Source organism: Octopus sinensis, linkage group LG10 (assembly GCF_006345805.1).
Source record: "Octopus sinensis linkage group LG10, ASM634580v1, whole genome shotgun sequence".
Lineage (NCBI taxonomy): Eukaryota > Metazoa > Mollusca > Cephalopoda > Octopoda > Octopodidae > Octopus > Octopus sinensis.
In genome coordinates this window covers 90,667,064-90,690,402 of record NC_043006.1, presented here as the reverse complement: position 1 = coordinate 90,690,402, position 23,339 = coordinate 90,667,064, and the positions used below count along the sequence as shown (strand labels likewise).

The following is a 23,339-nucleotide window of genomic DNA, read 5'->3' as shown; positions in this document are numbered from 1 at the left end:
TTTGTAAAATTGATTAAGCTTGTGTATAAATACTAAAACTGTGGCTAGTGATCAACTTTGGAAGAGAAACTTCATGAATTTTATTAACAGTTACATTATTAACACAAACCAATAGCTTATCCAGATTTTCATCCTATTTTTTTCAATGAATTATTATAATTTTTAACAGTTGTGTAACATTGATTTCTAATTTAGGTAAAAGTCCACACAATTTCTGGAGACAGTAAATTCAGATATTTGACTGGTATTGCTTCCCCACCACCTACTATGGATGAAAAGTAGGGAATCGAACTCAGAACATAAGAGGATGTAACAAAATATTGCATGGTATTTTGTCAATCCCTTTATTGATTTTGTCAATGTAATATTATTTTGCCTTGGGCCCTTCTCACAAAGCTGAGGCACTGCTTTGAAATTCCAAATCTGACCACAGCCAATTTCTTCCATAAAGAGAAAGAAATAGAGAGAGAGAGAAAGAGAGGTAAAAGAATTGACTCATGTCAAGGACTGACTGATACTTTATCTGTCAGTCTCGAGAAGAAAGGCAAGGTTGACCTCAGAGTGCAGAGAGCCAAAATGAATAACCCAAGACAAGCTAGTTGATGCTCTAACAACTCAGCCATTTAATGTAATAATATTAAGCATCAGTGTACCTAAGAAAATTGTTCTGAACTAGCTTGTTTAAAATATAACTCCAAAGGGAACTGCGAATAGTTAAAATTTAAAGTATATTTATCAGTACTAATTGGAAGGTTTAGATCCAATATCCATTTATAAGAAATCGAATTAAATAATGAAACAATAAGAAAAATCTCATATACCCTCCAATGAGAAATGTATTTGATATTTCTGAGAAAAAAAAAAAACCATCAAAAAATATTTCTTTGTCTTTATTGATTGGAATAGATTTTAATAACTTGACTTCTTTATTTAGAAACAGTTTTATAACAATGAGATATAAAAAGAGAATAGAATAATGAAAAGTATGCTCAACAAGAGATTTATGAAGGAGAGAGACAGAATAACAGTACGAGTGAGAGAGAGAGAGAGAGAGAGAGAGGAGACAGTAACAGAGTGTGAGAGAGAGAGAGAGCAGTGATAGAGTGATAAGATAGTAACAGAGAATGCTATGAGAAGGACAGATTTATGGGTAAGAGCAAGTGCTGAGAAAGTGACAGGTACCATGTTTACTTTTGGGGCAGTTTAGGTTTTTCTGATTGATACAGTTTATTTCATATTCAGACCATGATAAGATTATAAATGGCTAAGTTAAGAAGGTATTATGCAATCAGCCCAGAGCTCAATATATTGAGCCTGTCCCCTCGTACAGTTCTTGAGCAAGACACATAGGTGTCAATAATCAGAGGCTATCTAGTAGTAAATAGGCACAACAAGAAACATGTAGCTGTGGTAAGTGATTTTGTTTATCTTGAAATATTGATATCAACTGTTGCTTTTTACATTGTAACTTAGAAAGGGATGAACTCTGCTAAACTAATCAACCTGTATTCTTCAGTGTCAGTCACTAAAAGCCTGATGGGTTGGATCCACCATATGCCCTTTCACTGGATATAGACAATTATGCTGATTATAATAAAAAACAACATGCTCATTTTACATTAGAGGTTAGCAGAAACAATGAGAGTAATCTGCAAAAACAATTACTAGTTTCCTCATTAACTGACTGAGTCAATGACAGAGCTTCTGTGCAGACACAGTCAAATTTCCCTTATGTTATACTCCAATCTGCTATCTTTAAAAAACAAAAGGGATGCTGTCTTTGCTACACAGTCTAAAAACAAAAAAAAAACATGTGCATGTGTATATGAAGGATGGTTAAGAGGTTTAATAACACTACACAGGACCTTGGGCAATTGCCTCTTACCATAGACTCAGGTTAACCAAAGCCTTCTTAGTGAAATCTAGGAAACAAACTATGGAATTTGTCAGAGGAGCTGTTCTTGTTCCTGGGCAGTAGGACTTAATTTTCCACCCTAAAATCAATATGGTGGCCAATGTGTACCTTAAGTAGAGTCCACCCTGTTCCCTGCTGCAAGTATGCAGACCAGGTCTCTAGTTTGTGAATAAATTGTTCTTCATACCACTCTAAGAGGCTTTGAAAAGGTTGACACAGAAAGCTCTACCAACTCTGACTAAATGATAAGAGAAAAGAGTACGAGGTGCCGTCCATCTTAATGAAGCACAGAAATACTATTATTTACATGCTTGTCTATTGCAACAGTAGTTAGCTTTGACATTTAGAATATTGCTAGCAGTATTTATAAAGGAACAAGAAATATTGCATTTCATTCAGTTAGCAGAGGTTTCTGTTCAGATAGCATATAGACAATTCTCACATTTTAGGTTTTTAACTTCTCTTTCAAGTATTTTATATATTTAAATTACTATTCATTTCTTGGCAAACATTAACAAAATAGAGCAGTCATTATAGTAACAATTCATGGAAACAGCAATTTTTCAAAATGTTAAAAATCAAATTACAGAAGTGATAATTTAAAAGACTAATTTTTGCAAGCAAAACATGAATACTAAATGTGATATTGTTCTTTTTAAAAGAAAAATTAAAATAAAATACTTTTGTGGTAATTTAGCTATGTATTATTACTTCATAGTGCCAAAGTTGATCTCTCAAGGGATATAACTGGTGTGAAAAGGAGTATCTATATAAGTAAAGCTGTCTAGTCTAGGGCATAATCAATCTCCAAGTAAATTCAGGAACATTTTAATTTATTACCACATACCTTTTTCTTTTCTTTTTTTGGTTTTGTACTTATTTGTGGCACATATTCTAAAATTGGAACGATACAGAGAAGATTAGCAAGGCCTCTGCGCAAGGATGAAATGCAAATTCATGAAGCATTCCATATTCTTCTGCTCATGGCCGTATCATATTCGAAGCACCGGTTCTCATCTGATCACCAAAGTTAAGCAACGTTGAGCCTAGTGAGTACTTAGATGGGTGACTGCTTTTATAAGCGCAGGAGTGATTATGTGGTAAGTAGCTTACTTACCAACCAAATGGTTACTGGTTCAGTTCCACTGCATGGCACCTTGGGCAAGTGTCTTCTACTATAGCCTCGGCCTGACCAAAGCCTTGTGAGTGGATTCGGTAGATAGAAACTGAAAGAAGCGTGCATGTGTGTGTGTGTTTTTGTCGCCCCAACATCACTTGACAACCGATGTTGGTGTGTTTACATCCTCCGTAACTTACCGATTCAGCTAAAGAGGCCGATAGAATAAGTACTAGGCTTACAAAGAATAAGTCCTGAGGTCGATTTGCTCGACTGAAGGCGGTGCTCCAGCATGGCCACAGTCAAATGACTGAAACAAATAAAAGAATATATCTAAGTATTGTATTCATGTGACAGAATGGATACAACATAACCCTGCAAGTCATTTGACATAACTAAAAGAGAACTACCTGAGAAAACCTGTTCAATCATGGAAAAGCAGATGTAAAGTGATGGTGATGATGAAGAGGAGCCCCAAATATGCTGAATAACAAGGTTAAGAAAAAATTATTCTTGTATATTATTTATTAAGGAGACCGTTATTTAAAGTTAGAATCTCCTGTATTTTAATTTATCTACATGTTTTACAGATCTAATTTATTAATTTTCTGCTTTGTGTTTTTTACTTATTACTGAAATAGTTTTGTTAAAAATTATGAAAAAAATTACTGCACATCTTTTCTTTCTAATAATTGACTTCAACTTTTATTATTTAATTCCTTAGCAGTTCAATTTACCACTTAGCAATGCATTCTATTACTGTTTCAACATTCTGTAATGATCTACCTTACATAAATAAAATGCAATATGTGTCTTGTTGGTCATGCTGATAGAAGAAAGTGGAAGTGAGTAGCAGTCAGAGATGCTAAATGTAGGCAAACTGTATTAAACAGTTCTGTTTCAAAGAAATCAGTACTTTGGTAAAAATAAATTCAAATTCCTATTGTAAACTGTATTTAGTTGATCAGTTTCATCACACACACACACACACACATATATGGTTTCATTTCTTGTTTCGTTCTAGTCCATTTTTCCATGCTTGTCCTTTCTGATGCTAGCTCTTATTTCTTTTTACAAGCAAAGAATAACATATTTTACAGATTTTATACATCTAAAGAATGTAAATAAAACATTTGGAAGATACTTGGAGACGAAGTAACACAAAGGGCATCACTTCTACGACGAATTTATAGGAGATATTAGAAGAGATTGGCAATAGGAAGGGCCTCCAGCTGTTGAAATCTTGTGAGATCAGATTGGAGCCTGGTGCAGTCTCCTGGCTTGCCAGTCCTCAGTCAAATCATCAAACCCATGCCAGCATGGAAAGCGGATGTTAAACAATGATGATGATGATATATATATATATATATATATATATATATATATATACTCAATCCAAACATGAACAAGCAAGAAAAAACAACAATGCAAGGACGTGGAATAAGTACAGCGCTACTGGACGCTCAGGAAAGGAAAGAAAAGAAAGAGGATTTCATGTTCCAAGCGGAGCTCTTCATCAGAAATATAGAAAAAATCCAAAGGGAAGACGGAGAAAGAAAATCGCCAATGATACACACACGGTCACATATGATATATATATATATATATATACTAGCAGAGATACCCAGCGTTGCCCAGTTACATTCAATTGAAGAATTAGACTTTTCTGTTATATATATATATATGGATATACACACACACACACACACATATATATATGTATATTAATATAAATACATGAAAGTACATGAAGTTTGTTAAAAAAAGGGGATCATGTATATACCTCCTGGCTGTTGAGATTGTAACACCTCGTTGTAAACAATGTTCCTTGTTTTTCCTTGTGAAGCATATACAAAAAGGTTGCCCATGCAAGAAGCAGGGCTCTTCCAAGAGAAGAGCAGCTACAGAGAGGGTTTGACCCTGAGATTTCTTAATGGACATGGCAAAGCTGACACGAAGGAGGAATTGCAGTCTTCTGAATGTAAATGGAATTTCTGCTCCTGATGGAGTAAGAGGAAATCTTGGAATAAAGACGTCATCACCTTTTCCACATCCAGAAAGAATGATTGCCTCGATAACGTGTGACATCATTTTCTTTATCACCAGTCGTGTTCCATTGCAAAGTCTTGGTGCTTCCAGATTGCGGAGTAGCATTACAGGAGTTCCAACTTTAAGTGCTAATATGTGTGGAGGTAGTCCAGGAGGCCCCAGTGAATTGAGAAATTCAGGAGGATAGTTCACAACTTCATTTATATCTGGAATTGTATCAACAGACTTGCAAGTGTGTATAGTGCCGGGAAGAGAATGCATTAGCTGTTGATTAATTTTGTTAACAGCGACGTTTTTTGGAGCTAATATTGCTCTTTCACACAGCCAATTGTGATTTTGGTAGTTTTGTGTCAAGTTGGGAAAGACTTTGTTTTTGAGGTCATCTACAGAATTAACAACAGAGGAAAATGACCACACTTCTATTTGTCCTGCAGCATCGAGAGGCATCTTGCCTTCACCAAGTGTCAAAATGTCCTGTGCAAACTTTGTGGACATTTTATCGCCATGTAGCTGAGCTCTCATGTTAGTGGTGAGACTAAAGATTGTAACATGATGCCACAGGGTAGAGGACTTTAGGCATGCTTGGACTTCATCTGCTCTAGTGCCTTTCGGAATGACAGGAAGAGTTTGCCTGAAATCACCTGACAACAGAAGCGTTACACCTCCCATTGGAGCCTGACAGTCTCAAATGTCTTTCAGGGCTCTATCTAATGCTTCCAAAGCTCCCTTGTGAGCCATAGTGCACTCATCCCAGACAATTAGAAGATACATTTTAAGTACTTGTCCCTGATCTGAGCTTTTGTTGATGTTGCATGAAGGCATTTCGGATGCTGCTAAATTGAGAGGGAGTTTAAAAGTCGAGTGTGCTGTCCTGCCACCAGGTAACAAAGTAGCTGCAATGCCAGAGGAGGCTACAGCTACTGCAATGTCCTGATGCTGCCTAACTTCTGCAAGGAGAAGCTTTGTAATAAATGTTTTTCCTGTCCCTCCAGGAGCATCGAGGAAGAAGATTTGTCCCTCGCGTTGGCGTACACTGTTAAGAATAGTTCTGTAGGCCTGCAGCTGGTCCGGAAGTAATTTAGGCTCATTTTCAACAATGCACTTTGAAAGCGCTTGAGTGTCGTAGGTAGTTTCACGAATGACAGCAGTGGGAAGGCTATTTGACCCTGACCTGAATGCTTGTGGCAGGCCATACGTCAACAATTCATTTCCACCCAGTTTAGCAATTCTGTCTTCAATGTCAATGAGTATTTTGTTATAGATTTCATTGCTGATACCCTCCATGTCAGGATAGAGCAGTTGAGCTTGGCGCTGAAAGTCTTCAGCCAGGTTGTCTCTATATTTGAGCCATAGAGTGGCCGGATCACACAGTTCGCATGCCTGTAGTAATACTGCAAATAGTGCCCTGAGACTTTTAGGTGATTGTGATAAAGCAGCCTCTCCTAAAGTTGCATCCCATTGTGCACCATCTTCTAACAGACCTTGTCAATAGCAGGCTTCTCTGTATGTTGTGCAGACATGTCCATGAACAGTTTTTAGGGCCTGGAAAGATGTTGGCCCTCTGACCTCATGCAGTAGTAGATGAAGGTAGAAGCACTCTTGTTAAGTGGGATGCACTGTGTATACTCGTGCAAGGCAAGTGTGAAACTTAATGCCAGGGTATCCATGAACATTTTGATCTGCTTTCCGTGGGGCCCATTTTTTTCCATTCCAAGTGTAGTACGATGGAATCTGTGGATGTGGATACAGCAAGTGTGCTATCCCTTGGTTCCTCTGCCAACAGAGAAGCATTAGCATCGGTGAAGTACACTCTTTGACCATTTTCCAGGTGCACTGCAAGCTGTTGAATGGCGGGGTGTCATTGGTGAATTGGAAAGCCAAAGATGCGCCAGAAAGCCTCGTTGCTACTTATGTACCATCCCACCTGATAATGCATCACCTCATCCTGGCAGTATTCTTGTTGAAGTCCAAACATTGCAGCGTCAGAACCCTTGTTTACATATTTGCAAACGTACTTGATGGATTTAACAGAGTTGCAAAACTCAATGTTGATGTGGGCATTGAAAGTCTTTGACAGGAATGGGCAGTATGGAACAATCATTCTATTATCAATAGCGTGCTGTCCGATAGTTACTGTGAAACCTCTGTCTTCTGGTTTTCTGCGTCTGTATGATGGACACTCATCAGCACCTGTCTGAGTTTCTTGTAGGAACCTCCTTGGAAATCTTTTTGAACATATGCTGTCCTTCAAGCAAGGTGTGTTTATGTTGAATCCACGCCCACATGGACCATGTACCATGTTTGCTTTAACTATTTCCTATAGTTCTTTGCCTAAAGCTGGATCAGGAAGCTCTGCAGAGATTATCTTAACGAAGTCATTGGAATTGATCTTCGCTGAGAGCCAAAGCAGGATATGAGCATGTGGAAGGCCCCTTTTTTGCCACTCGATTGTGTACATGTCACATTGTATGGGCCCAAAGACTTGCCCTTTTTGTATGAGCTCCATGAGAGAGATTAACTTCAGATGGAAAACTCAGGCGTTGAGATTCCGATTCGAATGTAAGGCTGGTTTGAAAGTGTTCCCAACAGTTATTAGTTGTTGTAGTAGAGTGTTTATGCTGAATATGTACGTATGCAAGTATATATATATGTAGTATGCCTGTATATATGTACAAAATCCACTGTATATATGTACAAAATCCACTGTAGCATATAAGACCATATCGGATCTTCTAGCAAAAAGGATGATCACTATTAATGGTTCATCCCTGTTATATAATACTTTCACTTTATTTAGTTTCAGTATTAAAATGAAAGTGTCTGCATTACAAAAGAGAGATGTTTTTGTTTTACTTTTAACACGTAATACTGAAATAGTGGAGAAGATATGATATTGCTGTGGGGTCGCCCTAGGGAAAAAGTTAAGATTTTTTTTACCGATGACACTCCCCGGACCTTAAGTCAGGCATGTGTAAAATTTGAATGAAATTGGTTGTGTAGTTCTCAAGTTTTAGGGAAACACACAGACAGACAGACACACATTCTCAGTTTTATATATATAGAGATAATAATAATAATAATAATAATAATAATAATAATAATAATAATAATAATAATGATAATAATAATGATAATAATGATAATAATAATGATAATAATGATAATAATAATAATAATAATAATAATAATAATAATAGTTTGGAGAGGAGTACATCCACAAAATTTATTTTGTAGTCATATACAGCATATTATAATGGCCTACACATATTTACTCTCTACTATTATTGCTATTAATATACACTCCAGACAATTTTTACTGTCCAGTGAAGATAACATAGAATTACCTATTGGAAGAATCCAAGGAGTAACTAACAACTACATGTAGTCACAGACATTAGATATTGACTGTTGTGGTTAGCTGATAACTGGAAACTAATACAGTATCCGCATGGATAATATATCCCTCCAAACTCAATTGTGTGTGTGTGTGTGTGTGTACACACAGTATGCAGATATTTTCAACCAAGATGTTACAACCATATCTGATTGTTCAATTGCTTCAATTCTGTATAAGTACACACACACACACACATATACTAAATTGCTGACATTTATCAATGGTTTCTCCTACTGTGATGTGCCATTTTCTATCATTAAGAAAACTGTTGGAAATTTTGATGACACGTGTATGCCAGTATGTCAATAAATATTTAATAGTCTATACAGCTATTCATATAATTATTGATTTTATTTAATACATTTTCTTCGTTTTTTTTTTTCAAATCTTGAACTTATCAACTTTTGAAATGAGTCTCAGTCACATATTCAATTACAATTTCATACAACTTAGTGCAGTACATTATTTGAACTATCAGTTGAATACCTTTATCACTGAAAATAAATTTTGTAATTGCTTAATTAATACAAGCTAAATTTTAATAAGTTTCATTATTTATAACAGGAAAATCTTGAGATCTCTGGTTGTTATTGGGATGCTGAAGGTTTAATAATAACTGTGAGTGCAACAAAAGAGCAAAATATCAAAATATTTTTTTTTAAATCTTTAATATTAAAATATGAACACTTTGTATGTTTATTCTTATTCTTTACATGCATGCACATTTTTAAGACTTAATGAAAAATTTTTTTAAAAACCCACTTAAATCAAATAACTCATAAATAAGGATATAATGCTAAATCAGTAACTAACACAAAATTAAGAATTATTTATTTATTTAATCAATTCAAATGTCTGCTGGTAAGACTAAGGAAGGTACATAGTAACTTTATGCAAAAGAATAAACTACAAAACATAAAAACTAAGAAAAAGAGAACAAAGGGAGAAAGATGATGAGTTAGATATTTCTGTTGTTATATCTTTTTGTAATCTCCATGAATTAGAGAACCTATTTATGCTGGTAGATATTTTAAAATAAATTACCCTTCCAGCCTTGGTTTTTATGAATATACATACTATATCAATGTGTAATTTATATATGTGAAACAAGAAAATGGTTTAATTCCATTATTATCTTTTGACAAATGGAGAAAGAAATTCAAATATATTTAACCTTTGTTTAGCATCATGAAGTATTAAATATGACTTATGACCACTACAAGGATACCTTTTAATAATTCATGGCATGTTACTGCTTCACTGTTCAAACTAATGGATAAGCTGGAAATAGCTTTGAAAAAGTTGAACACAATCAATCACTTAATAATAAATGGATGATTAATAATAAGCATAATGCTTAAAATAGCTCAGCCACAAGCAAAGTTTAGCCTATGAACTATAACTCTTGCAATGACAATTTGAAAATAGAGAGATAATATTTGGTAGCAATACAACAAAGTAGAAGCCCAAGTTAATTCAGAATCTCAATCAGAGTGAGCTAAAAAATGTTATGATACATTTTTGATTTCATTTTCTACCTCCACCACTGTTTCAACATCCACTTTTCTGTTAGCATGGGTCAGATGATAACCTTACTGAAACATTTTCTGCAGCTGGATACTCTTCCTGTCACCAAACCCCACCTGTTTCATTTAAACCAACAAAGAACAAATATCCCAGACATGCTTATACAGAGGACTGTAAACAAATAACACTTTTTGTATGAACATTGACTTTCTATGCACAATCACAGCACACAAGTCAAGACATGGGGAAAACATACTCATTCACACACACTGGGATTTTAGAAGTTTCTATCAACTAAATTTCACTCACAAAGCATTGGTAAAAACCCACAGCAATAGTAGATGATCAGCTGACAGTGTCTATGCAGTGAGAATGAACTATCAACCATGTGATTCTGAATCAAACTTCTTAAACACATGGTCATGCTGCAACTTTTAAGTCATGACAAGTTGTATTCAACATTCACACCAGTTCAAACATAACTAAACCAACACAAACAATCAGTTGTAAACATACCAAGCACATGGATTTGACTAGGGCAGGGAAGCAGGGGTGCTACTTAGAAAAAATAACAAAAAGAAAAAAAAAGAAAAGATTATCAACTTGGATACTCTGAGTGTCTGTTTAAAGACAGAAATCAAGTTAACCAGTAGGAACTATACAAAGAGGAAAAGTAATTTGTTTTATCAATTTGAATTGGGACAAGGTGTGTGTGTGTGTGTATGTGTATGTGTGCGTGTGCACATGCACACAAGTCAGCATTACAAGTCTTTATCCCAAACAAAAAAGTTATCTTAACCAATCTAGAAGCAGAGATCAATAAACAAAGTACCGGGCAAAGTACTGAGGTTGATACAATCAACTAAAACCCTTGAAGGCAGAGGTCCCAGCAGAGCCACAGTCCAAAGACTGAAACCGGTAAAAGAATACATAAATAAAATAATATATCACAGAATATATAAAATAAGAACATTGATTAGAGTAAATTTTGAATCATAAAAGAAACAGAAACTTTTTGAAATAAATGTTAACTGGTTATCTGAAAGGTCCTAAATTGTAAAATTTTCACTAAAGACTAGCTGGTAGCTTTTATCTCTTAACTACAAAATTATTTGCTCATATTTAGAATTTTACTGCTAGCTATAGCCTTCTTCTAATGGAGCATAATGGATGAATACATATTTCAAAGTTAAAATAAGAATAGCACATGTAATTACATAAGTAGGATTTGAAATGTTGTATGAACAGCAAGAGAAGGAAAAGAGAAAAACCAGGAAAAATTAAACCGAGAGAAAACTGAAGAAATATAAGAGACTAAGAAAGCAAGGAGGATAAGTTGAAAGAAATAGAAAAGAAAGCGAATGATGCAATCATGTAATAACTCTAATATGAGTTTTGATATTTCCATTATAAACCTCAACCATATATATAAACCGAAGCTGTTAAAATATGAATGGGATAAAATGAGATAAAATCTATATAAGAAACATGGGAACAACAGCTTTATATAATGCATTCTGAGGAAGGGACAAGACCCTTGGCTTTTAACAGACACAAGTAAAGCTATGCTAAGAGTTTGTTTACTGTGCATTTTCTTTACTCTGGTAGTAAAGAAAATATACAAAAATTTTGAACCACAAAAGCAACCAGAAAAATTCTTGGAATATGAAATAGTAATCTGTGTAAAAAAAAAACAACAAAGACTGATTAAAAACATTACTCTAAAATTTACATATAAAATAAAGTTATTACAGAGTATTTAAAAAAAAAAGGAATTTAAAAAAAAAAAGAAGCTTGAGAAGAATACGGTTAGATTATAAGAGACTAAATAATGGTAGAAAATGAGTTAATGGAATGGAATGGAATTTTTTTTAATTGTAATATCAGAAAGATATTTCATAAATACACAGTCAATTGATTTTTCAAAAATTGTATCCCAATTTTCTTATAGATTATTCAAGTTTTGAAGCAAGCTAAAATAAAGTTAAGTTTGTACAAAGATTTTGGTGAACTTTTCATAGATTTTTCATAGATTCTTTCACAAATTTAATTAAAATGCCATCTGAGACAAAAGACACAGCTCAAATTATTTGTTAACTCCTATAATTTAACATTTTAAAAAGCTGAATTCTTTATGTTATTTAGTCTTGTTTTGTAATCTTCAACTACATTCACAAACATCTTTTAAAAAACATAATGCTGTAGGAAGTTGAAGATCAAAACATTTGATTAGAAAGGTCCTATTGTATATTGCTAAAGTAAAATATTGTGTTTCTAGATAATTGAATATATAAAATAAAGACTGTAAACAATGCATATAAAACTGTTGATCTATTTAAAGAGTATTAAAATGAATATTAAATTTTGTACTGACAGTAATTCTAATAAGAAAATGTAAAAGTTTATTGTCTTGAATATAAATAAAGCAATAGCTATTCTTTAACAATATAATTTCTTCTGAAAACAGCTTCAACAAACACAAAATATACAATTCTCCATTCCAACATTTAAATGTCATACTAAAGTCAAAACCTGCATCAATTTAAAACTAATTCAATGAGCTACTCCCCCCCACACACACACATACCACCACCACCACCACCACCACCACCATACTCATTAAAAGATGATGAATAAAACACCATAGTTCAATCAATATTTATTACAAAATTTTATGAGTAACTTAGCTTTGAAGTAAACCAATAGCACTCTATTTAAAACTGTTGGTCTGGCATGGATGATATCAAAAATTCAACTTTTCTTTTGTTGCTGAACAAATGAGTAAACTATCCTAGAATTTCTAATTACAGCATCTTTTTGGAATTCCATTTATTTCTGTTAATAAGTATTCAATTGCTAGAAATAACAGCTGTAACAATTATAATACTTTATTGAATATGTGATTAGTCAGGGACTGCAAAGAATACACTAATTCATCACAAAGTGGTCTCTAGAGATAAGCAAGTTCAATGTAAATAAAAGCTTTATGAGGTTTGTCCATTGCTATATGGAGTGCTTATGTGTAGCTAATAATCAATAACAAGTAATTTTATATCAAGTATCAAATACTTCCTAATTGTTTGATAAAAATTGAAATTTAGATGATGAAATGAAGACAAGCCATTAAGTAAACATTTAAATGAAGTCAACAAATAAATAAAATATCAATAAGTAAACAAACATGAAAAACAAGACAATTTTATATTCATTTTTGCATCATTAGAAAGATTTTTTTCTTTTCATTTGTTTCGACTTCAATGAGCTTCATTTACTTTTCTAGTGAAATCAGTAAGAACAATATTTAAAGAATATAAAGATATACAAAAATTAAATGTACTCATTCACAAGATTTTATTTACATAATAATTAATGATTTCTTACCATGACACAAAGCCAAGAATTCAATGGGAAAGGGAACAGCTAATCATATCAGTCCTGATGCTTGACTAGTACTTATTTTATGAACCTTGGATAGATGAGAGGAAAAGTCCACCTTGTTGGGATATAAATTCCTGAACAGAAAGTACTAATACTACATAAGGCATTTGACTACTGCTCCAACAATTTTACAAATCCACTGTCCTAATTTACATAATAATTAATAGAAGGGAAGAGCACAAAATACAAAATTTGTTTAGATTTTAAGAAATCTCTGCACAGAGACAGTACTGTTTTTATTAGCCATTTCTTTACATAAAAAATTCCTTTGAAGCCTATCTTACCTGGCCATTCAGTCAATCTGTTTAACACACATATTTTTACAATGTTACTGTTTCTATAAACCTTTCTTAGCAATCTTCAATGCTTATATGTACATCTTTATGCAATAACCCCTGCTGAAATACATTTCTGAAACACTCATTCCACAGAAAATACACTCTTTCACCATATCCTTGATAAAGAAACTTAGGTTGTGCTCATGTTGTTCAATAACGCTTCCCCCATATTTTTCTATCTGCTTTATTCTTATTCGTCTTTCTTATTAAATGAATTCTATAAAGCAGATACACAAGCTCTTTACAACTTAGTGAAAGCAATTCAACTACGAGAGAGAATCTTCCAGAATAAAATTGATATAGATAGCACAGAGCAGCAGTATCTCTATAAGTGATATCAAAATAAAACTTATTCTGTCCCCGTTTTCACAGCAATTGATAATAAAAGATATTATGAGATTCACCCACATACAAAATACTGCCAAGAGCATTAAGGGGGAAAACAGGCATTGTAAATATTGTGCATGTTGGTAACAAGTGTAGGCAACCCTAACCATCATCAAATAGTTTCACTATCAATTATCATTTCATCAAATTGGTTATTGATCCATTGATATTTAAATAGATACAATGAGATATTGAGCAAAACAAGTAGTAGAAATACTGATACAGTTGAAGTGTGTTATATGTAGGAAATACAATGGAAATAGTCTTTCAGTTAAATAGATCACAGAGAAAGAGCATAACTTGAGTAAAAATCAATCCTTGTAATAAAATATCAGCCTAGTGCTTAAAAGCAGAGGATTTTTAAAACTACATCTGGTAAGATACAGGTCTACAACAGGTAAAATTCCCTGGATATGTGTTGCTTATTATTGATGATAGGTTGATCTGAGACATGTCTTATCATTCTGTTACCAAGTACAGAAAGAATATGTTTCAGTAGATTTTTTATATGAATCTGCAGAGCGTTTAGTCTGATTACTTTATCTTCGATGTTTTATTTTAACATGAATAAATTGCCTTAGTAGGATTTGATCCTTGCAGCTAAATGCTATTTACACACACCACACTGGTATCAGGCCATAATAATATTTCAAAAGAGTAAAGAAAGTTATCCGCATCAACACAGATACATGGTCACCAACACTCAGACATGTTCTTTCATCTGAATTTAATCCATACAAATATATCCAGTGTCAATTAGTTCAAAAAGACCAGCTATGTGGAGCTGTCAAGCCTTTATAGTAATACCAATATGATATGAAAACATTCAAAATCTAAAGATGCTTAAGAGTTTTACATATCTCACATTTAGTATAGGAATATTAATAAATAGTTAGGCACTGTATGGACAAATGTTTCACTTAATAATAAGGTGCTGCGTACTGTCTTGTGCAAACGTGATAACTCCTATAGCTCAGCTTGACCCATAACATTTGAGTACGACCAGGTAGATGGAAACTGAATAGAAACTCATTATTTGGATTAACCTGTAACTGAAAAGGTAACTATGTCACACACCTGTAGCAAGACAGGAAAGACCTATTCTGTTGCTGTGGCATAGTCCAGTTGGGCTGTGGACGATTCCAGCCAATCAGAGCTGGTGGGTATATGAATAAAATTGCAGTGATCTGCCTTAGCTGAAGAAACTCACTACAGCAGTGAAGCAGCAGTTTCAAACCAGTTGCAGATTTGAAGACATAGAAGCAACATCGCTTTCTTTGACAGGTCACATTTGCTGTGTCCACCAGAAAACTCATTTGATTAATATAAAATGTTGTGTCCACACACAACTCATTTGATTAATATCAGCTTCCACTTATATAGTAAGTCATGCAATTTCCCTGTCTCGCATACACATATATTTGGTTCCCATTCATATGCAAGATTAATCTTTGTTACCACTTGCTAGCACTCATTACACTACTGAATAAATTTCAATGGTTTTGTTTTATAAATTTGCCTTCTAAATATTCTTTATTCATGCCTCTTTAAGAAATCACTGAAAATGGATTCTTTCCATGAACTGTCTTTAAAAAAATGCTAACTACACACATTATGTTACAACACGAACGCATTACATACTAGGAGACATTCCTTCAAACTTCCATTACTGACTCACTCTGTTACATTGGTGACCCCCATGTTGGAATATTTCCCCGCCCCAAAAAATAATTTTGTAAAGCAGTGCTCTGTTACACACTGTATCACACTGATACTGCCTGGGGATTATGTTACAGATGTGTCTGTAGAATACTCAGCCACTTACAATTTAATTCAGGAGTATGTAATTCAGTTAGATCAAACAACTGAATCCTCATCATCAAACAGCAGAGATCCACCACTAATAAATAGACCTCTATAGTTATAAAAGAAAAGGTTATTTTTATCTGAGCACACATAAACTTGCTACTGAAATCTTAGTAACATGTTTGAACCTGATGACACCAAATGAAAGACAAAAAGCTCAAGGAAACATAACATAAATAGGTATGTATAAATAGCTAGACACATTGCTTCTGCTATAAATTTGATAGACTTCCTTTCATGTCTGCAAACAAAGTCATATTTTTCTTTTATTATTATTATTTTTAACCATACCTATTATCCTACTTCACTTTCTTCTTTTTTCCTCATTCCTAACCTTTTCTTTATCTATCCTCTAGCAAGCGATGTGTTATTTACATAACAAAGTGAATTTATAAAGTTTATCAGCCATTTAAATGAAGAGTTTCATAAACATTTTGAATTTAGAACTTATGAAAACAACATTTTTTGAATTAGCTAACACCATTTCAAGGTCATTTTCTTTTTTTTTTTTAACCGACTTTACTTCAGATTTTAATGCACTTAAGCTGTGCTTAGAAACTACCTTCTCACCATTCTACCATAGTGTTTGTAGTCTCATTTTACAGTTCACTTTTGTATCTCAAGTTACAAATTTAGTCCAGGACTTTACAAAAATTTTTCTTTACAATTCTTCACATAATGTCTAATGTACGTTCGTAAAATTTTCTCAGAAGCATAGCATCAAACTAGTTCTTCCTACTACAAAATCACCAGTTATTCACATGATTCTTAGATACTTCCTTGAAATGTCAAAAATATCCACATACACCGCCTAATGATATGTGTTAAATGAGATCAGAATATTTAAGAAAGTAATATGGTGCAACAATGAAACAATCAAAATAAAGTTTTGCTTTAAATAATAACTTGATGTACCGCATACACAAAATGGGCGAGATATTTGAAAAGAAATAATTTATCAGATAACATTTAATAACACAGTTTGCTACACTTAAAAAAAATGATTGTACTTGTGATTTTACAATTGCTGTTGACTCTCCTGTTAGGGATTGTGACATGAAGATGTTGTATGTCAGAAAGCAGCAAACGATGGTTTAAAGAGTTTTAGATGCAATCCACAAACTATTTAGTTATAATTAGCTGTGAGGAATGTTATACTGCAATTAAGTCATGATATTTTCTTTTTATTGTCCAATCTCTTGACATATAGAGTATTTCAAAGATAATTATTTCTAAAATATAAGGGACAAGTGTATATACAACAATATATTGGGTTGGCAACTAAGTTCCTGTCGTTTTTTTAAATTTTGGAATCTATTTTTTTCTTTTACTCTTTTAGTCTTTTACTTGTTTCAGTCATTTGACATGTGGCCATTCTGGAGCATCACCTTTAGTCGAGCAAATCAACCCCAGGACTTATTCTTTGTAAGCCTAGTACTAATTCTATCGGTCTCTTTTGTTGAACCGCTTAGTTATGGGGATGTAAACACACCAGCATCGGTTATCAAGCGATGTTGGAGGGACAAACACAGACACACAAACATATGCACACACATACATACATGCATGCATGTATGCATTCATGCATGCATACATACATACATACATACATATATGTATACATATATATATATGACGGGCTTCTTTCAGTTTCTGTCTACCAAATTCACTCACAAGGCTTTGGTCGGCCTGAGGCTATAGTAGAAGACACTTGCCCAAGGTGCCACGCAGTGGGACTGAACCCGGAACCATGTGGTTGGTAAGCAAGCTACTTACTACACAGCCACTCCTACACCTATTTTCAAGAATTCTATTTTTGAATCATTTTGGAATCTATTTTGCTTTTTCTACAGGTTAATTTTAGTTAATTTTTGTTTATTTTCAGATCATTAAAATGGAATGTCAAGTTAAGAAAAACAAGCATTTTTGACACCTCCTTCTTTTTGCTTTTAATGAAGGTTCTAAGGCCGCAAAAGCTGCTCACAACATTTGTGCTGTGTATGGAGAAGGTACCATAGCTGAAAGAACCACTCGTGACTGGCATGCCAAGTTCAAAAATAGAAATTTTGACCACAAAGATGCACCTCATTCTGACCGTCCAGTTGCGTTCGATGAAGAGCAATTAAATTAACTTCTGCACGAAAATTTTCGTCAAATGACAAAGGAGCTGGCAGAGAAAATGAAATGCTCCCACACTGCTATAGAGAAGCATCTTCACTCGATGGGAAAGGTTCAGAAGTATGGAGCATGGGTTCCACATGCTTTAAGTGACAACAGCAAAAATCAACAAGCCATAATCTCCGCTGGTTTGCTTGCACATCACTGCTCAACTCATGGACACAAGCAACGATTTCTTTACCAAATCGTTACTGGCGACAAAAAATGGTGCCTGTACATCAATATAAAGTAGTGTAAGGAATTGCTCAGCACAGGTAAACAAGCAACACCGCACGTGAAACAAGGATCTTCATCCACGTAAAATGATGTTGTGCGTATGGTGAGACTGGGAAGGGATTATCTATTACAAATTGCTTGAATGGAACCAAACAGTCAAAGCAGAACTCTATATTCACCAGATGGAGCAACTCAACACAGCTATTCAAGAGAAAAGACCTAATCGGCAGCATGGAGTCCTGCTGCACAACAATGTCCGCCCTCATATCGCCAATTTGACCAAAGAAGCCATTCAAACACATGACTGGGAAGTGCTGCCACACCTGCCGTACTCCCCTGATTTGGCACCAATGGATTTCCACCTCTTTCGATCTCTTTCAAATGCTGTGCGTGGAGTTTTGTTCAATACTGATGCAGAATTGAGAGCTTGATTGGATCAATTTTTCAAGTGGAAATCGGGTGATTTCTACCAATGAGGTATTGAAAATTTTGTTGAACAATGGGAAGAAGTTGTAAACAACAAGGGTGAATACATTATTGATTAATTAGTTGTCATTTCGTATTAGACCTTTTAAAAAATTTTAATCTAAAAAAAACAGCGGGAACTTAGTTGCCAACTCAATAGTAAGAAAAAACTTGTAATTGGTAGTGTATGATGATTCTTTGCTATAATGTACAAAGATTAATTAATTAAAATTTTTACAGGAATACTTTTTTTGTAAATATTCCTAAAATATAACTACACCTGAAATATTTGACTATATCTTTTACTGAGACTAATGTCTGAACACTAATCTGATATTTGATTATTACTAGCAAGTTGTACAGTGCCCTTGAGCAAAGAACTTAATTTACTGTTGTTCTACTCCATTCAATTGTGATGAGTACCAGATGGATGCTGGTGCAGCCATCTTCCTTACCAGATGCTACATCCTGGACATTCTTTTCAGATGAGGGTTAAGGAGTCACATGGGTATTTGTCTGTTGGCACATAAAACAATGAGTGGAATCCTGGTACTTTACCAAGCCATATTAACTCAGAATTGGTGGCTAGCTGCACTTGTTGATATGCATTAAAGTTAATTTCAATTGAAAGAAAACAAAAAAGGAATAAGCTGTTGGCAAAATATTAAACTAAATAAAACAAAATAAAACAGAAATAAGTAGATAAACTTGTGTAATACATGTATACATGTATCTGTATTTATGTCTGTATTAAAAGTTTCAAAGTTTGCCATGACTAAAAGGAAATTACTCTTAACGCAAACAATAATGTATTTATTGGCATATGTGTAGATTTATCAGTCATTATGCTAGTGAAGAGTGTGTGCATGCATGTGTGCACATGCTGGTACAAGTGCATGCAGGCACACAGCTAAAAGCTAAACATTTAGCAGAAATCCATAATATTGTGATGATTAAAAAAGGGAAATATAGTTCAAATGTTAACCTAATATTTAAGTTCAAATTATGCAACAGAAGCAGCTCAGTAACATAAACATTATTAATACCACATACTAAACATATATGTGTTGTTCAAGTACCAAGAGCTGCAGTTTTTCCTCCTAGAAAAATCCTGAAAATCCTTTCGAAGACATGTAGTGTTGAAAAACATAATATACTTCAAAGCTAGGCAAAATGAAATCACCCCAAAGTGAGGTGCACAATAGAAGGAAAACAAATGACATACAAGTAGTATAAGAATTAACACTGGTAAGTGATGAGCAAGGCATTGAAAGGAACAAGAATGCATGTGGATTTTATGAAATAAATCATTTTCCCATTATTAATAAATTCAACCATTCAAATAATTATTATTTCATTTTTAAAAAGTGGTGGCTGTAATTTCCATGATGAGTTTATTTTCAAACATATTGCCTAAAAATATCCTTGATATACACTACCGTCGGAAATTAATTAGCACCCTTGATTTGCTCTTCACTCAAGGTATGTGCTGTCACCTAGTGGCCATATCTCGAACTATTGCTTTGTTGCGAGTTCACTGTTGCGCAGAACGATGACGTAACTTTGTTTGCAGAGCGGTTTGAGAGTCTACAGCCTAATGATGTTGACATAGCAGTGCAACAACAACTTGGAGTGCGGATGCAGACAAATCTTCCTTTCATCATCATCATTATCATCATCATCATCATCATCGTTTAACGTCCGCTAGCACGGGTTGGACGGTTTTGACCGGGGTCTGGGGAGCCAGGGGCTGCCCCAGGCTCCAGTCTGGTCTGGCAGTGTTTCTACAGCTGGACGCCCTTCCTAACGCCAACCACTCCGCGAGTGTAGTGGGTGCTTTTTACGTGCCACCTGCACAGGTGCCAGAGGGGTCTGGCATCGGCCACGGTCAGTTGGTGCTTTTTATGTGCCACCTGCACAGAAGCCAGTCGGGGCGGTGCTGGCATCGGCCACGTTCGGATGGTGCTTTTTATGTGGGGGGAGGGTGCAGAAATATAGGGGAGCACCAGTGAGGAGGGGTGTTCGGAGAAACGATGACAGGTTCTAGACAAGTAGAACATAGGATATCACGAGAGGGGTAATGCATGGTGAAATAGCGTATTGAAGAGGGGGGTTCGAAGAGTAGACACCTATAATGGTGGTGGGAGAAGCGACATCCGGTATAGATGGAGCAAAAATATAGAGATGTCCGGTATTGGTGGTGGGGGTGGGCAAGGGCGGGTGCACCGGGAATATGCGATGGTTGAACTTGACGGGCTGGCTTAAAAATGCTCTTAGCAATGGAAGGGGGGAAAGGAAGGGGGGGAGGGCAGACAACGTAAAAGAGGGAGAGAGAGAGAGAAGGGAATAGTGGAACCCCGCGAAAATCGGCTGCCATTGAAAAACCCCTGTATGGAGAAACTTAAATATAAATATCTATTCTGTATTTAGCAAGACACGAAGCCGGAAACCGATGGTCAACAATAACTAATAAATTATACAGAATATGCAATACGAGGCGAAACTGAAAATAATAATAATAATAATACTAATAAACAAATTGTCGACTGGGGGTCAAAGGGATAATACTAATACTAATAATAATAATAATAAACAGCTTAACCACTAGAGATCAGACAAATTTGCATGAGAATATTACTGGTACAGATTACGGGATGAATTAGATTAGAAAGATTTTCTTATCTTGGGAACATTTCGTTTTTCGGCCTGACACAGCGAATATGCGAAGGTTGAACTTGACGGGCTGGCTTAAAAATGCTCTTAGCAATGGAAGGGGGGAAAGGAAGAGGGGGGGAGGGCAGACAACGTAAAAGAGGGAGAGAGAGAGAGAAGGGAATAGTGGAACCCTGCGAAAATCGGCCGCCATTGAAAAACCCCTGTGTGGAGAAACTTAAATATAAATATCTATTCTGTATTTAGCGAGACACGAAGCCGGAAATTATACAGATATAGGTAGCGCCTCGCAAGGACCAAAATCACACCGTACTAAGTTTTCTCATCGCGTAAGACGTTTTGAACAGCTCGTAGGTTAATTGATTTGTGTATTTGCAAGATTTTTTTTCCTCACAAATTCTCCTACACTCTGCTTCGTGACGTCACTTCCGGTTCACAAAACTTTCTGTTATACATCAAATAAGGTGAGAAATTCTGCTTTCTTTCTTTTTTGTTTAATGAATAATAACTCATAGCAGTTTTGTTATAGCATAACATTATTCAAATGAATAGTTTTAATGAAAATAACTGGTTTTTATCGTTCATTCCTAGATGGGCCCAAGACCTCGCATGACCTTGGAGAGATGGTACGAGGCTCTCTCGTGGTGTGGGAAGCTGTCGGAGGCAGCAATAGCCAGAAAATTTGGTGTAGCTAGGCGCACAATTCGGTGCTTATTTAAGAAATACGAGGAAACCGGATCAGCAGCTGACAAAAAGGGTAGGGGACGGAAGAGGCTGACGACCCAGCAGGAGGACCGGATGCTGATCCGAAAGTCACTGAACAACCGAAGGGCAACGAGCCGGCAACTGGCGGAGGAGATGCAAAAGGTGACAGGGAAGCAGTTGTCTACAACCACCGTCAAGACCAGATTACTGGAAGCTGGTCTAAAATCCTGTAGGGCCGCCCGTAAGCCGCTCCTTACAGCCCAAAACCGGAAGAGGCAGCTGCTCTGGGCCCGTGCCCACAAGACATGGACCATGCAGCAGTGGCGGACAGTGATGTTCACTGACGAGTCACGATTCAGTCTCGTCAGTGACAAGCCTGTCCATGTGCGACGCCGCAGGGGTGAGCGCTTCAACAAAGACTGCATTGCTCCCACCATGAAGCATGGTGGGGGTGGTCTGATGGTGTGGGGGGCATTCAGCTACAGTGGTGTTGGGCGGCTCTATGCCATCGAAGGCAACATCAACGCAGCAAAGTACGTTGAGATAGTACGGAATGCTGCCCTACCCTCTGCGGGATACCTCTTTGGTGGCGAGGAGTACGTGCTCCAGCAGGACAACGCGTTTCCCCACACAGCCAAGCTCACAACCGGTTTCTTCAAGGACCATGGGGTGACGGTCATGGACTGGCCTGGCCAGTCACCTGACCTGAACCCTATTGAGAACCTCTGGAGTCGATTGGGTAGGGATTTGAATGTGCAGCAATACAGGAACCGACACGAGCTGTTTGGGGCACTTCTTGCTGCATGGAGGGCCATCCCTGCACAGTACCTGCAGGCACTCATAGACAGCATGCCGGCCCGCATAGCAGCTGTCATTGCTGCCAAAGGAGGAGCAACAAGATATTGACTAAATTTCACGATTAATAACAATTATGTGGTATGCTGGGATATGTTTTAATAAATTTTTGATTAAAAACGAGTTCGTTTCTGATAATAAGTTAATTAAATTAAGAAAATGTAAGAAAATGTAGAAATTTGAGAAGTGCTAATTAATTTCTGACGCAAGTGT

At 35.6% G+C, this 23,339-nt stretch overlaps 1 protein-coding gene and 1 non-coding gene across 2 annotated transcripts in view; one reads left to right on the top strand and one right to left on the bottom strand.

The window, feature by feature from the left end:
* Positions 1–23,339, bottom strand: part of LOC115216551 (ribitol-5-phosphate xylosyltransferase 1) — a 514,985-nt gene that overhangs the window by 417,304 nt on the left and 74,342 nt on the right. The window lies entirely within an intron of this gene.
* On the top strand, positions 2,788–2,892 carry LOC115216848. Its single transcript, XR_003882108.1, has one exon. It is a non-coding gene; the product is annotated as a U6 spliceosomal RNA (small nuclear RNA).